This window comes from Saimiri boliviensis, chromosome 1 (assembly GCF_048565385.1).
Source record: "Saimiri boliviensis isolate mSaiBol1 chromosome 1, mSaiBol1.pri, whole genome shotgun sequence".
Lineage (NCBI taxonomy): Eukaryota > Metazoa > Chordata > Mammalia > Primates > Cebidae > Saimiri > Saimiri boliviensis.
Genome location: NC_133449.1, coordinates 102,309,167 through 102,322,513, shown reverse-complemented (window position 1 = coordinate 102,322,513; position 13,347 = coordinate 102,309,167). Strand labels below are relative to the sequence as shown.

Below are 13,347 nucleotides of genomic sequence, written 5' to 3'. Positions count from 1 at the left end.
TTCACATGGAAGTAGAAGGGTCCTTGGGGTTGATGCACTCCTTGGGGTGGGGGGCACCTGAGCCAACCTGAGGCTGAACTGGCCAAGACATGGCAGATACCTGGGCCTACCACTGGTATCGCAGCAAAGCCCAGATCCCAGGGTGGGAAGGCTGACACGGGCAAAGCTGTTGCTGGGGCCAAGGCAAGGAAAGCTGCCCCAGAGAGCAGGGAGGGACAGGGTGAGTGAGTCCAGGTTGGTACAGAGGTTCGGGTGCCTGCCCAGTGGTGGGCCCAGGTATCTGTGGGGACCATAAGAGAAGGGCCGCATGAAAGCCATGGTGACAGGGCTCTGAAGTGTCCAAGGGGGACTCCACATGCTCTGATCACACGCTGAGAGGCCCTGAACTCCCTGTTTCCTCAGGCCCTGCGTCTTTTACTCTCTGAACACCTGGATGCCTCCTGGCCTCCAGGGCCAAGAAAATGACAAGGTACCCCCAGCATTCAACAAGCTCACCAGCCGGCAGAGCAGACACCAGGCCTGACCTGGGGAGGGGCTGGGAGCGCAAGCCCCGCCTCACACCCCACAGGCCTGTCCTCTGGGGCCCCTGGCCATGTGGACCACGTGCGCCTCAGTGCTCACAATGTGATTGAGAGGCACCCTCAAAGACTGAGTCCAAGAGAAGGTGACATGCTTCACAGATAATTTTTAAAAATCCAGACCACATGCTAACACTAAACTACTGTGGCTATGCTGGACTAAATGAAACGTATCATTAACGCTCATTTCACCTCCTTTCTCATCTAAAGCATCTGCGCAGCTGAAACCACTGAGGCTCAAACCCTGCTCCTCCCCGACAGCGCTGGTGTAAATCTGAGCCCCTCCCTCCCGAGGCGCCAGCTGTCAGGGTCCCCGATGACCTCTCTGGACACATGTCCACCTGCTGTTGGAACTGTGACCGCCACTGCCACATGCCACCCTGGCCTCTGGCTTCCAGACCAATTCCCAGCCGCGCTGGTTGCCACCCATGTCCTGGAGGCAGGACTTGTGACGCCTGGGTACAGGTGGGGAAAGTGAGCGTGTGAAATACCTTGACAAAGCTCACAGCTCCAGGGCTGACCCCCACCTGAGCCCCTGCGCCTGCCTGGGCAGCTCAGTGCTGGGATGAGCCCACCCCCGCTCTTTCCTCCATGGGCTCCTGGGCTCTGCCCACCCTGGGCCACAGGGCACAGCAGGGCCTTGGGTCCCAGGCACCTCCCACCTACGGCAGGCCCCCCGCGTGCCCTGTGGAGACTCTAATTATTCCCCAGGCACTGGTCCGGCATAAACACAGCCCAGACATCCAAGGAAAGCAGGCAGCCGGCGCGGACAGCCTTTCCCAGAGCTAAATGCAGCTCCCAGCTCCGGGCAGGTCCTGAGTGCTCAGCTAACAATCAGATGCCATGGGCCCTGGGCTGACCCTGCTGTGGGCATGCTCCCACTCACTGGGAGTGACCGCTTGGCCAGGCATGGAGGGCGGCTGGCGGCCTTTCTTCCGCTGGGAGGGCACTCCGGGGCGGGCGAGGCAGGAATGCACATGGGCTGGTCCGCGTTTACAATGTATTTATAGACTGGCCACAGCTGCCAGCCGCGTGGTACCCACGAGGTCAGCTTCCTGCCAGGCTGTGCAGCCAGATGTTTACTGAGATTGCAGAGACCAACACACCCACACACGCCTGGACTTATCCCACATCCACGCTCCGTGGCCTCTCTGTGCCAGGGCCTGGCGGGCTCCGGGGCTCAGAGAGCTGGTGACAGTCACCACCCTCAGCAGGTGTCACTGCCTCAGGGACTTGGGGCACATGGGACTTGGGACCAGCAGGGCGACTCAGGACCAGCATGCAAACCATAGATTTACAAGGGGGAAGAGAGGTGGGGGAGGGCACCTGCCTGGGAAGGGAGTCTGTCTCAGAGGAAAGGCAGGGTGATGCTAGAGGTGGGTTTTGAAGGGTGAATAGGAGTCTTCCAAGAATTCCAAGTAGAGGTGAATAGCATGAGCAGAATGATCTGGTGGTAAGCACGGAAGTGGGGTGTCTGGGGACAGCAGCAGGTGCCTGAAACATAGCATATAGGGATGAAGAGATGAGGATTTACAAAGGTCTCAAACCTCAGCGTGGGTAAAAATCACCAGGGCAGCCTGAGAAGCAGGCCCCAGGCCCGGCGCCAGTGATTCTGATTCAGCTGGGAGTCCGCAGCTTAACCAGCCCCTGAGGGGGTCTGACACAGGCCCATTGATCCCATTTTAAGAAACTAACTCTCAGAGAAGAAAGAGGTCCGTGATGGCCACAAAAGTTGGGTGCGGTTTCCTGGAGAAAACAGTTAAGAAGGCTGTCAAGTGTGAGAAGGCTGGGCTGGCGACGAGGCACCTAAACTTGGCATTTGGCATCAGGACTGCAAGGCAGAAGGGCACTCAGAGATGCTGGGAGCAGGCTGAGCTGCTCATGCAGCGGCCACGGAAACATGTGGTCACAGAGTGCTTGCACGGGGCGGGCCAGAGTCAGGATGCAGTACTAGAACAGAACGCGGGCCACTCTGGAGAGCGCAGCAAGGAGACTGTGCACTCACTCATCTTTGTATCGATTACACGGTGGAATGAGGGTGCTTTGTAGATATAATTCATTTCACCTGTTTCTTTACATCTTTTTTAGTGTGGCTGCAAAGTTGCTTGGGTAGCTTGCATTTGTAGCCTGCATAAGACACTGTATCATGTTACACACCCGTATCATATAATACTGTATCATGTTATTACATAACCCATGTTGTCATACATATCTTTATATTAATTACGCTTTATTATATTATGTTGTATATCATATTATACTATATTTTTCTAGCTATTTCTATCGGTGAGCTCTGACCCATAGACTGCAAACCCAGCCTGCACAGGGTTCAAAACACTATTAAAAATGTTGAGCCAAGAGAAGTTACGCAACAGCTCAGCTAGGCGTCTCTTGAAAGCCGATGAGATGTGGCCGCCAACAGCCCCTCCTTTCATCTCCCCTGAAGATGTGCGGGGCACTGGCTGTGGGCCAGACCACACTGCTCCCGCTGCCTCCTGTCCTCCAGCCCCACCTGCCCCAGCAGCCTTCCTACCTGCATAGGTCAGAGGCTCCCACCCTGAAGCATTGAGCCTGTGCCTCTGGGGACCATTCAACCCTTCACTTGATAAAGAGGACACCACGGCCAGAGAGGGATGCCCCTTGCCTTGAGTAGCAGAGACAGCGGACCCTCAGAATCTGTCCAAAATGATGGCCTGAATTCGCTGTTCCCCAGGGCTTTGCCCAGGGTCAGACTTAAGCCTGTGCGTGGTGGGACTTGGGAAATGTGGCCAGCCAAGCGCCGTCACACGGAGCTTGCCCCTCCTCCCAAGCGAGAGGTGGCAGCTTTGAATCCCAGGAGCTCCAAGCCCTGGGTGCCACCCAGCTCCTTCCATTCCCCATTGGTGCTCGCGTCCAGACCTTACAGGTGGTGCCTGTCTATGCCAGCTCAGCACCACTGGGGTACTTTCCACATCTCATCACTCCACTGTGCAGTGGGGAAACTGAGGCTTTGGGGAGCTTGCCCACAGTCTCGCAGGCAGCAGCTGGCACAGTGGGATTCTGCAGCACACCTCCCAGCTGCTATTTTATGATGTGGGTGGAGGGCAGGCGGAGCTGGTCCTATCTCCAGGGCGGCAGCCCGGTTTGGAGAAGCTGGTGCAGGTCATTCACCTGGGCCTAGTGTGGGCGGCTGCCTGGGTCGGGTCTTCTGGGGCTGCTGACCATGAGACGCCAGGGGTTCCGGTTCAGGCAGGAGGACTGTGTCTCTGTGCCTTTGCCTATGCCTCTTGCTTTGCTTGGAATGCCCTCTCCCATCTGGAGTGTTTGGAGAACTCTCAGTCACCTTGCAAAACTCACCCAGCTCAGAGGCACCTTGCCCCCGGAGCCTGCGTTGGCTCCTCACACACAGGACGGTCTCCCTAGTCTACCTGCTGGCTTCTGCCGTCTGGAGGGGCTGCTTGGGGGCAGTGCCCGGTGGTGTCCGCAAGTTGGCACTGTGGTCGTCCCTGCAAGGAAGATTTTTTCTCCAGCTGAGCGTAGCTGACAGCACAGGAAAAGTCAGCCTGCCTAGGAAGGGGACACGGAGGCCTCCTCGAGGGTGTGTCCAAGGGAAACCCGGGTCAGGAGTCGCAGTGGGGGTTCCCAGGCAGAGGGGCCTCCTCCTGTTTGGTTGGAGATGTACTTGCTCGTGGACCCCACGTCAGGTTACACAGTCCGGCCTGCCTCCCCCAACTCCTGATTGCTCCCCACTGGGTGGGCTCTGGGCGGGTGCCCTGACATCTGTAGGGTTGGAACCATGGGTGCTCAGCTGGTGGGCACCCCTACCTATGCCCATGTGAATCCAGAACTGGGGAGGCCCCATAGGACAGGTCCCGGGACCGGCTGGGCCCACGGTGAGACAGGCCTGAGCTGAACCCTGTGACCACCCGCCCTCCGTGCACCCCTCTGCCTGGAGGACACAGGAATGTCGTGGATTTCCTGGAGTAAGGGTCAGTTCAGAGCCAGGGCCTAGTGGTCCCGAAAGGTCTGATTATTTCTTTCTCATTGACACACAACCACCCTGGAAAAAGGCCGGGGGTCCCCGGGGAGGAGGCTGTGGAAGGATGAGAGGCATCGTCTCTGGCAGCGCAGCAGGGCCCCCTCCCCAAGCTGACTCGGCCTCACTCAGGGCTTTGCCAGGGTCCCTGTGAGGAAGACACTGTGCCCTGCCTGCGGAGAGGAGACTGGACAGGAGTGAGGGCTGCACCGTCCTCAGCACTCCAGGGAGGGACAGCGGGTGAGCCCTGAAGACTGCACCACCATTCAAAAACACAGCTTTGGGGTCCTGATGGCCACTCACTCGCTTGCCTTGATTTCCCCACTCAGGCAGATTTGATCCTGGCCCCATTCCCCGTCGTGTGGTCCTGAGCCAGAGCCTCACCCTTGCCGGGCCTGGGCTCCTCATCCACAGAGGCGGGGTAAGAGGTTCCCGCCACGGACGCACTGGTGGGAACGGAATGGTGCTGCTGCCGTGGGAAACTGCCCAGCATCGTGAAGGCCAGGGTGGTGGTGGGACATGGGCTTTCACTCCTAGGAACCCGCCCAGGAGAGATGAAAACGGGTGTCCGCACAGAGGCGGGACACACATGCTCACACAGCTCGATTCACAACAGCCAGACAGCGGGTCCAAGCCAGGTGTGTGACGGACGAGGAGTGTGTGCACAGGAGGCCCACGCACAGAACAGCGCTCAGCCTCAAAGAGGAAGGACGCGCTGACTCCCACCACGCATGGATGGACCCTGACAACGTGATGCCGAGTGACAGAGCCACTCACAAGAGAGGAGGGTGTAGGAACCACGTACTCCGAGTGTCCAGAGAGGACAAATTCACAGACCGGAAGGAGCGGCTGCCCGGTGCTGGCGGAGGGGAGCAGGGAGTGACTTCTTCACAGCCACATGGTTTTTTTAGGGTGATAGAAATGTTCTAGAACTAGATGGTGGTGGTGTTTGTACAACCTTGTGAGTATCCTAAAAGCCACTGAACTGCATGCCTTATGAGAGTGGTTCTGCGACCGAGAGCTTTACAGACGCCTCTGTGTGAAGGGTTCCTCCAGCGAGGGGCTGGGGAAGGCACAGAGACGGCCTTGGCACCCGCTCCCCAGCCTCTGCAGAGGGGCCGCTTCCTCCATGCGCAGACCCGGGTGTGCTGGCTCCCATGCCGCTCTGCTCAGGATCTTAGCAAGCCCACATTCCTGTCCTGCCCGGAATGCAGAGAAGCTCCATTCTGAGGCCTCCCAGTGGGCAGTGCCCGGCTGGCTTCATCCAGGCCTGGAGAAGCAGGCTCTGTTTACGCACAGCTACCTTGGCCCGGCAGCCCCTGAGGAATGCGGAAAACCCCGCTCAGGGACGTTCCCAACGGTCACATTCTGCAGGCGGCCACCGTGCCCGGCCGGTCAGAAAGCCTCAGTGGCCGCTCATGAATGTGGACTCTGTTTGGCCGCTGGCTGGGATGCTAGCCTTGCGAACAGCCCAGAGACAGGACGGACACTGTGAGCAGGCGGCCCGGGGATGGAACGTCCCCCGTCCTGCCTCTGGCTCCGGCCGGCCAGCCAGGAGGGGCTGAGGGTGGGGAGTGGTGGGAGTGGCCCCGGGCACAGCTCCCCGCTGCCCTCGTTCATGCTGGCTGCTCATTCACTCCACTCACCTGCCGCTGGGCTGCCTCCTCTCCAGGGAGCCACTTTGGGGGTGCAAAGAGACTCCAGGGGCCATGCGCCCGGCTTGGTAATGCGAATGGCTGCCCTGTCCTGGCGGCGTGGCTGGGAGGGCTGAGTGAAGCTCGGCCCCAGAGCTCCGAGGCCTTCAAACCTGTGTTCTTTCCACCTGAGGGGCCGCCCAGCCTGATGCGAGGCGCAAGAGCTGGGGACAAGATGGGCTCTTGGCCCCTAGTTCTTCCAGTGCAGGGGACAGAGCTACTCTTGCTGCAAGAGCCAGGTGACAGGGCAGACAGGGTGGCGGGGGCCCCAGGTCCACCAACCGGGGTGGGCAGGTGAGTGCCCAGTGCTCCCCAGACGCTGAGGCCCCTCAGCCTGGCTGTGGACTCTCCTAGCTGGTCACAAACGGAGCTTATATTTGGAATTCTCCTCCCCAAGGCCAGCTCCTGTTAAACCACTGTGTGATTCTGAGACCACTTTGCTCCCGGCAGGGCTGGGTGAGTCATGAGAGGAAGCCGATAGTTTGACGCCGGTCACAGGGCCCAAGACCCCATCGTCCTCGCTGATCTCACTTTCTGGTCCTCTGGCCTCGGGACCAGCGACCGCAAGCAGCCTCGAGGGGGTGGGGCGCGCTTTGAAGAACATCTGGAGGCCGTGCGGCCCCTCCTGAGTCTCCGGCACCCGGGGCGTGTCCTGCCGGCTTCCCACCCCGCCCCGAAGCCGGCCTGGTGAACCCAAGCGGGGAGAATCGGGAGTGGCCGGACTCACGAGAATGAGGGGCCTGGGCAGCTGCCAGCAACTGGCTGCCAGCAACTGACGAGGGCTGAGGGGACCAGAGCTGGGAATGACAGCCGTCACTCTCTGGCCTCCGGGAGCAGCTGTTGCAGGCACGCGGGAGGGGGTGGCACGGAAGGTCTTCAGAGGTGAGGACGGCAGTCCACACCTAACCCAGGGCCGCCTCGAGGGCTCTGGGTGTCCAGCACACGGCGCTTCTCTGGGTGGACACAGTCCTAGAGGGTGTGGAGGCCGCCGAGTGGAGAATGGACTGGGTGTCCGCGTGCAGTGAACTGTGCGGGCTCACCTTTCCTTCTACCCAGGAAAACAGAGGTCCTTAGTTCTGATGTAAAAGACTGTGCTCAGTCCTGAGGACAGCACCTGCCACCCCCACTATGGCCTTGGCCAGTGGCAAGCATGGGGAGGGAGCGGCCAAAGACACAGGCTCTGGGCAACTCCAAGGCCACCTCACAGAGCCCCATGCTCATGGGACCACCCCCCGCCCTCCTCCATGCTCTGTCCGGCTCCCTGTGCATAGCAGGTCAGCTCCATCAGAGAACCAGCCTGGCTCCTGTGGCTCAGTCACGAGGCCTGGGAGCTTAAAGCCACTTGGATAAGGCTTGACCTGGGAGCAGCTGGTCTGTCTGGGTTCGTGAATGGAGCTGCGTCTGGAAAGGAATCACTAGAGGGCCCTGGCCGGTGCCTGCTGAGCCGGGGGAGAAGAAGTCTGGCCTGAACAGGGCCCCTTCATCAAGGGGACGGCCTAGCAGGGTGATGGGCCACCAGCAACGGGAGGTGGGAGGCCGGATGGGTGAGGGCGGCTGGGAGAGGAGGGGATGTTCCCACGAGGGTGGGGTGACATCCAGGGGAGTGGCACAGGCAGTGTCTCGTGGCGATGGGGCGGACGGTGGGGTCCCAGGCAGGAGGCGGGGAGACAGCACGCATCCTGAGATGGACCCGTGGGGATCCTCGTTGGAGAGGAGCCTCCAAGGCAGGACACTGAGCATGGCCGCCGCTCATGGGGAGCAGAAGGACGGCGGTCACTGTCTCCCAGGTCTCCTCCCTGCCTGCATGTCTAGAACGAACCAAAGCAAAGTGGGGCCGGCTGGGAGGGAAGACCGGGCCATGCGTGCCTGGCCAGCATTGCTGCTCACTATGGTGGCTTCCATCTGGGCTTTTAGCTGGTACCCGGCACTGCTCAAGTCTTTCCCAGCTTCAGAACCCTCTCCACAGATCCCATGGAGTCTCCCCAAACCTACGGGGTGAGGCCACAGCAGCTGGCAGCTCCTGAGTGCTCGTGGTGTGCTGGGCCCGCACCAGGGTGCCCCCCACACCAGCTGATCCCACGGACGCTTATGAGGACTCCCCAGTTTTCTGATGAGAAATCAAGCCCCAGAGAGGTTTGGTCACTCACCCAAGGCCACACAATCCCTAAAAGCTGTTTCCAGAGCTGGACTCTTAACCACTGTACGGCTGTTCGCCACATCGTCAGCCCCACATTTTGGACGAGGAGGCAGGCAGGGTAACAGATTTTTTTTTTTTTTTTTTTTTTTTGAGACAGGGTCTCACTCTATCACCCAGGCTGGAATGGAGTGGCACAATCGTCATTCATAGCAGCCTTAAACTCCTGGGTTCCAGCGATCCTTCCCCTCAGCCTCCCTAGTAGCTGAGAGTACAGGTGCATGCCACCATGCCTGGCTAACTTAATTTTTTTTTTAGTAATTTTTTTTTAGTAGAGATGGGGTCTCGCTGTGTTCCCCAGGCTGACCTCAAACTCCTGGGCTCAAATGATCCTCCTGTCTCAGCCTCCCAAAGTGTTGGGATTACAGGTGTGAGCCACCATGCCCAGCTGGTAACCAAATTCTTAGTAGGACTCAGACCCAGAAGGGAGGGTGAGGGGCCTGCCTCGGAAGCATCTGGGCTACAGTGTGTCTACAGTGGCCTGATATCGAGGGCACCCCAGGTGGTTGTGAGACTTCAGGAGAAAGGAGAGGACATCTCTGCTTCCAGGCCACCCCCGTGTTCAGGTTTACTTCCGTTCAGCAAATTCGAGGAAAGGGCAGAGACCCACTGAATTTCTCCCAGGGAAAGTGGCAGGATGGGCCCTGGTGTGGAATGTCAAATCAGAAATGAGCTGAAGAGATCCGGCATAAAAAGGAAGATCATCCCTCTATTAAACTCTCCACAGGCAGCCACGTGTAAGAGCTGAGCTGCTGTGCGGTGTGCTGCCCCAGGACAGTGGACCAGAGTCAGCAGAAACAAGTAGGAGGTTGTTGGCGCGACCTGAAGCAGGGCGGTCTCATCACGTTCCAGCTTCCCGTGCATTCCAGCTGTACGACTGCAGGAATGGCTGGAACAGGCTGCAGTGATGGGGAGTGAATTCCCCATCACTGGAGGTATTAAAACAGAGTCAATAACCCGAAGGCAGCAGGGTCTGGTGGAGACCGAAGCACTGATGAGGGGGTTGAAGTTTATGACCCCCAAATTTCCCTTGACCCTGAAATCCTGGGACTTCCCGGTTTGCACACTGCCCAGGGCTGCCAGCCTCCGGCTGTTTCAGTCACACACCCATCACCTGTGCTTCCCAGCCTGAGACTCTGCAGGGGCCCTGGGTGCCCTATGAGAAGACCTGGGCCTTCCTCTTTGCCTCAGATACCCTCTCCCTCTTTTCTGTTTGCAGGGAGGAATGATTGGCTCTTGGTGAGCTCTGTCCTGTGGTATGGGACCTGCCAGGCATATTGCACATCCCTCCCAGGCCACCTCCTCCGAGGCTGCCCGGGCTGCCCTTCCTAAACCTGCGGCTCCGCCCCAGCTCCGCCTCCTGCTCAGTCCCCACGGTGCCGTCCAGTCACTTCCCTGTTTATCTTGTTTACTTTCAGGAATGCAGGGCTCCTGGCTGTGCTGGGGGCATCTAAGACAGGCTGGACACTGCGAGGGCCTTGGGACGCCTTTGTCTACCCAAGGGGCAAAAGGGAACCAGAGTTGGTCTTGGCAGAATGGGCAGGGGCTGTCCACCACGTGCTAGCTTCCCAGCATGGGCCCACCCTGACCGCCTTCTTCATCTAGAACGTGGGTTAATACTGAACTCAGGACGTAAGGATTAAATGCAATAACACGTGGCACAGCCTATGCCCAGTATGGCTCAGCTGGGGATGAAGCAGTTAACCGCCTCGGCCGCAGGAGCGGACTTGGCAGCCTAGCGGCCCCAGAGCCTTTGCTGCCCGCCCCCGCCACACCCGACCTGTCCCTCCGCCCTCGGCCCAGGGTGCAGGGACAAGGTCTGGGTGGCTGAGGGGTCCCCCCAGCCCCGCTGGCCTTCCCTTCCGACCGCCGCCACGCGGGGCGCCGCGTCCCCACGGGTCTAGACGTCCAACCAACTTCCCGGCTCCACAGGAGCCTCTGGGGGCGCACGGGGATGGGTGGGGGCACAGCGTGGCCTCCCCGCAGGAGCCTGGCAGCGTGGATCCCCCAGGGTCGGCTTCAAAGCTCCCACCCCCGTTTCGGGCGCTGACACAGCCGACCCGCCAGCCTGTGCCGCGCTCGGAGCGCTGCAGGGCCAGCACGCCCGGGGGGCGGCCGGGAGGAGGCGGCGGCACGGCACGGCACGGCACGGCACTGCCCGGCCCGGCCCGGGCACCCACAGCGGTTCCGACCCGCGATGAATGGGCCGCCAGCGCCCCGTCCCCGCGCCCGGCTTCCCGCAGCCCCGCCGAGAGGCCCCGCTGCCCGCGCTGAGCTCCCCGGCCCCAGCCAGCGCGGGCGCTTCCACACTGCCCGCGGAGCCCGCCCTCGGCGCTGCCAACGCTCTGGGCAAGGCGGCGGCCCGTCCCGGCCCCAGGCGCTTGCATCCCCGCACGTCCGGCCCCGGCAGGCGAGGTCGGGGTAGTGGGAGCCGGCCGGGCGCTGCGAGCGCAGGGAGCGTCCCCGAGGGCGCAGGAGCGGGAGCCGGGCCGGGACCCTCGCGGGGCGCGGCGCAGCCCAGTGACACCCCCGCCCGGCATTACAGCCCCGGCTCCCCCGGGCACCGCGCGCCCGCGCAGCGCATCCGCACTCACCTCCTCTCCGAGGCCCGCTCCGCCCGCCACGCCGGCCGCCGCCAACGAGCTCCCGGCCCCGCCGCTCCAGCGCTCAGCGGCAGAGGCGCCGTCCTCATCCCGACCGCAGGCCCGCCTGGGCCGCGCAGACGGGCCGCCCGCCCGCCGGGCACCGAGCCGCCCTGCCGCGCGCTGCGCCCCGGGGCGGGGTGGGAGGAGAGGGAGCGGCCGCGGGTGCCTCTGGCCAGCCCTGCAGCTCCAGCCCCGGGCCGGGTGCTGGGAAGGCCGGACGCCGGCCGGGCGGCTGCGGGGTCTGCCCCCCGGAGGCCTGGGCGGCTTAGGTTACAAACTCCGCCGCCCCCGCACCCTCCCCCACGGCTATTTTTAGCGCTGCTTTTCCTAGGTGTTCGTTTCAGGGGACCCACCGGCGATGGGGGGCCCCAAGGCATTGCTCCCTGAACCCCCTCTCCACCCTCCCCGGCCAGCCCACCCCCAGACTGGCAGGCTTGCTGCTCAGATGGAAACGCTGGATTTAGCACAACTTAAAAAACGGCTGCCATAATTCTACCAATGTGGCTTCCAGTGGCTGCTCCATCCCCATCCCTGGGCTCCGCAGCAGCCGCCCCCCCCCCCCCGCCCGCCCCGTACCCACACAGGACACACTCCCCTGTGCTGCTGTCTGGCGGTTGGAGAATGTCTCACCTGGCACCTGGCACCTGCCTGGTCAAGTTGGGTTTGAGTGGCCTCCGTTGGCCCTGGAAGGCACCGTAGGGAGGGGCCCATGGGGTACTTTCTCCTGGGTGGGGGCTAACATTGCCCCAGACCTTCGCGTCTCCACTCAGGGTCCCTCGTCCAGCCCTGGGACTGCCCCAGACTGGCCCGTGAGTTCTGCAGCATTGCTCCCAGGGTGGGGAGGGGGGAGTTGGGGAAGGCCGGGGTACGCTGGGAGCCATGTAGGCCCCTAGACAGGGAGAGGGCCTCACCGGTCAAGCGTGCAACAGCTCCATTCGCAGCCAAGGAAACCAAGGCCTGGAGAAGAGAAGGGACTTGGCCAACCCATCCCCAGCTATCCCAGGCAAACAGGAGGGAGGGCTGATCCCACACCGGGGCGAGTGGGCCTCCCCCAAGGTCAGGGGTGCAGCGTCAGGGGCAGCATCTGGGGACGGATCACCCTCCCCCACTTCAGAGGATCCCAAGTCATGAACTCGGTGGGCTTCTAAGAAATGGGGTGCCCCTGGGGGGACCTCGAAGAAAGGAATGCTTTCAGAATTAATCCTTCAGACCAAACTCCCTGGGGAGCAGGTCAAGCATGCTTTATTCACACAAGTTCAAGTCGCACACCCTTTTAGGGTCACCTTTGTTATGTAAAGCAAGGCGCGGCCTCACCCAAGGGCCTTCCTGTGGAGCCGCTGAGTGAGCCTGCCTGCCGCCCCCCATTCTGGTCTTCGTCCTAAGGCTGTTTCCAGACTCTCCACACATGCTGTAGAATAAACCAAAATGAACCCCCGCACGTCACAGCGGGGGTTTCTGTCCTGGGCATTGCAGCACACGACGGTTCTGCCAGTGTCTTGAAAACGGGAACTGAACCCGGGGCAGGGCTGAGAGGCCCCAGAGGCTCCAGGCTGGGCTCACGTTTCTGTGGCATCGTCTGGGGCCTCCAGCTCCTGGGAGCTCCCTTTCTATGGAAAATGGGGAGGAACTAAGAAACCCTCGCGAGTTAATCAGGATTTCAATCAAGTAAGTTTCTTAAAGTTTCAAGTGCTGGGGTCCCCTTGGCTCTGGACAAAGACTGCAGCGGGCATTTCCTTCCCTGTCTTTTCCACTGGGTCTATTCTTGTTTCTAAGAAAGACTTCAATTTCCAAACCCATGTGTGTGTATTAGTGTGTGTGTTAGTGTGTGGGTGAGCGCATGTGTGTGAGTGTGCGTGTGTGTTCATTTGTGAGTGTGTGAGTACACTGTGTGTGTGAATGCATATGCACGTGTGAGTGCATGTGACTGCGTGTGAATGTGTGAGCGTGCATGAATGTGTGTGTGAGTGCATGTGTGTGTGCGTGTGTGTTCATTTGTGAGTATATGAGTACGTGTGCGTGTGTGAATGCATATGCACGTGTGAGTGCATGTGTGTGAATGCATGAGCGTGCATGAATGTATGTGTGAGTGCATGTGTGTGCGTGCGTGTGTTCATTTGTGAGTGTGAGTACATGTGTGTGCGTGTGTGAATGCATATGCACGTGTGAGTGCATGTGAGTGCGTGTGAATGCATGAGCGTGCATGAATGCATGTGTGTGACTG

At 60.6% G+C, this 13,347-nt stretch overlaps 1 protein-coding gene across 1 annotated transcript in view; it reads right to left on the bottom strand.

Annotated features, from left to right (window-relative positions):
- ZNF469 (zinc finger protein 469) overlaps window positions 1–11,160 on the bottom strand; it is a 55,801-nt gene extending 44,641 nt beyond the window's left edge. The window contains exon 1 of the mRNA XM_074401249.1: window positions 11,076–11,160. The gene's annotated coding sequence lies outside the window, so the exon portion shown is untranslated. The remainder of the gene's footprint in view (window positions 1–11,075) is intronic.
- Between the last annotated feature and the right edge of the window lie 2,187 nt (window positions 11,161–13,347).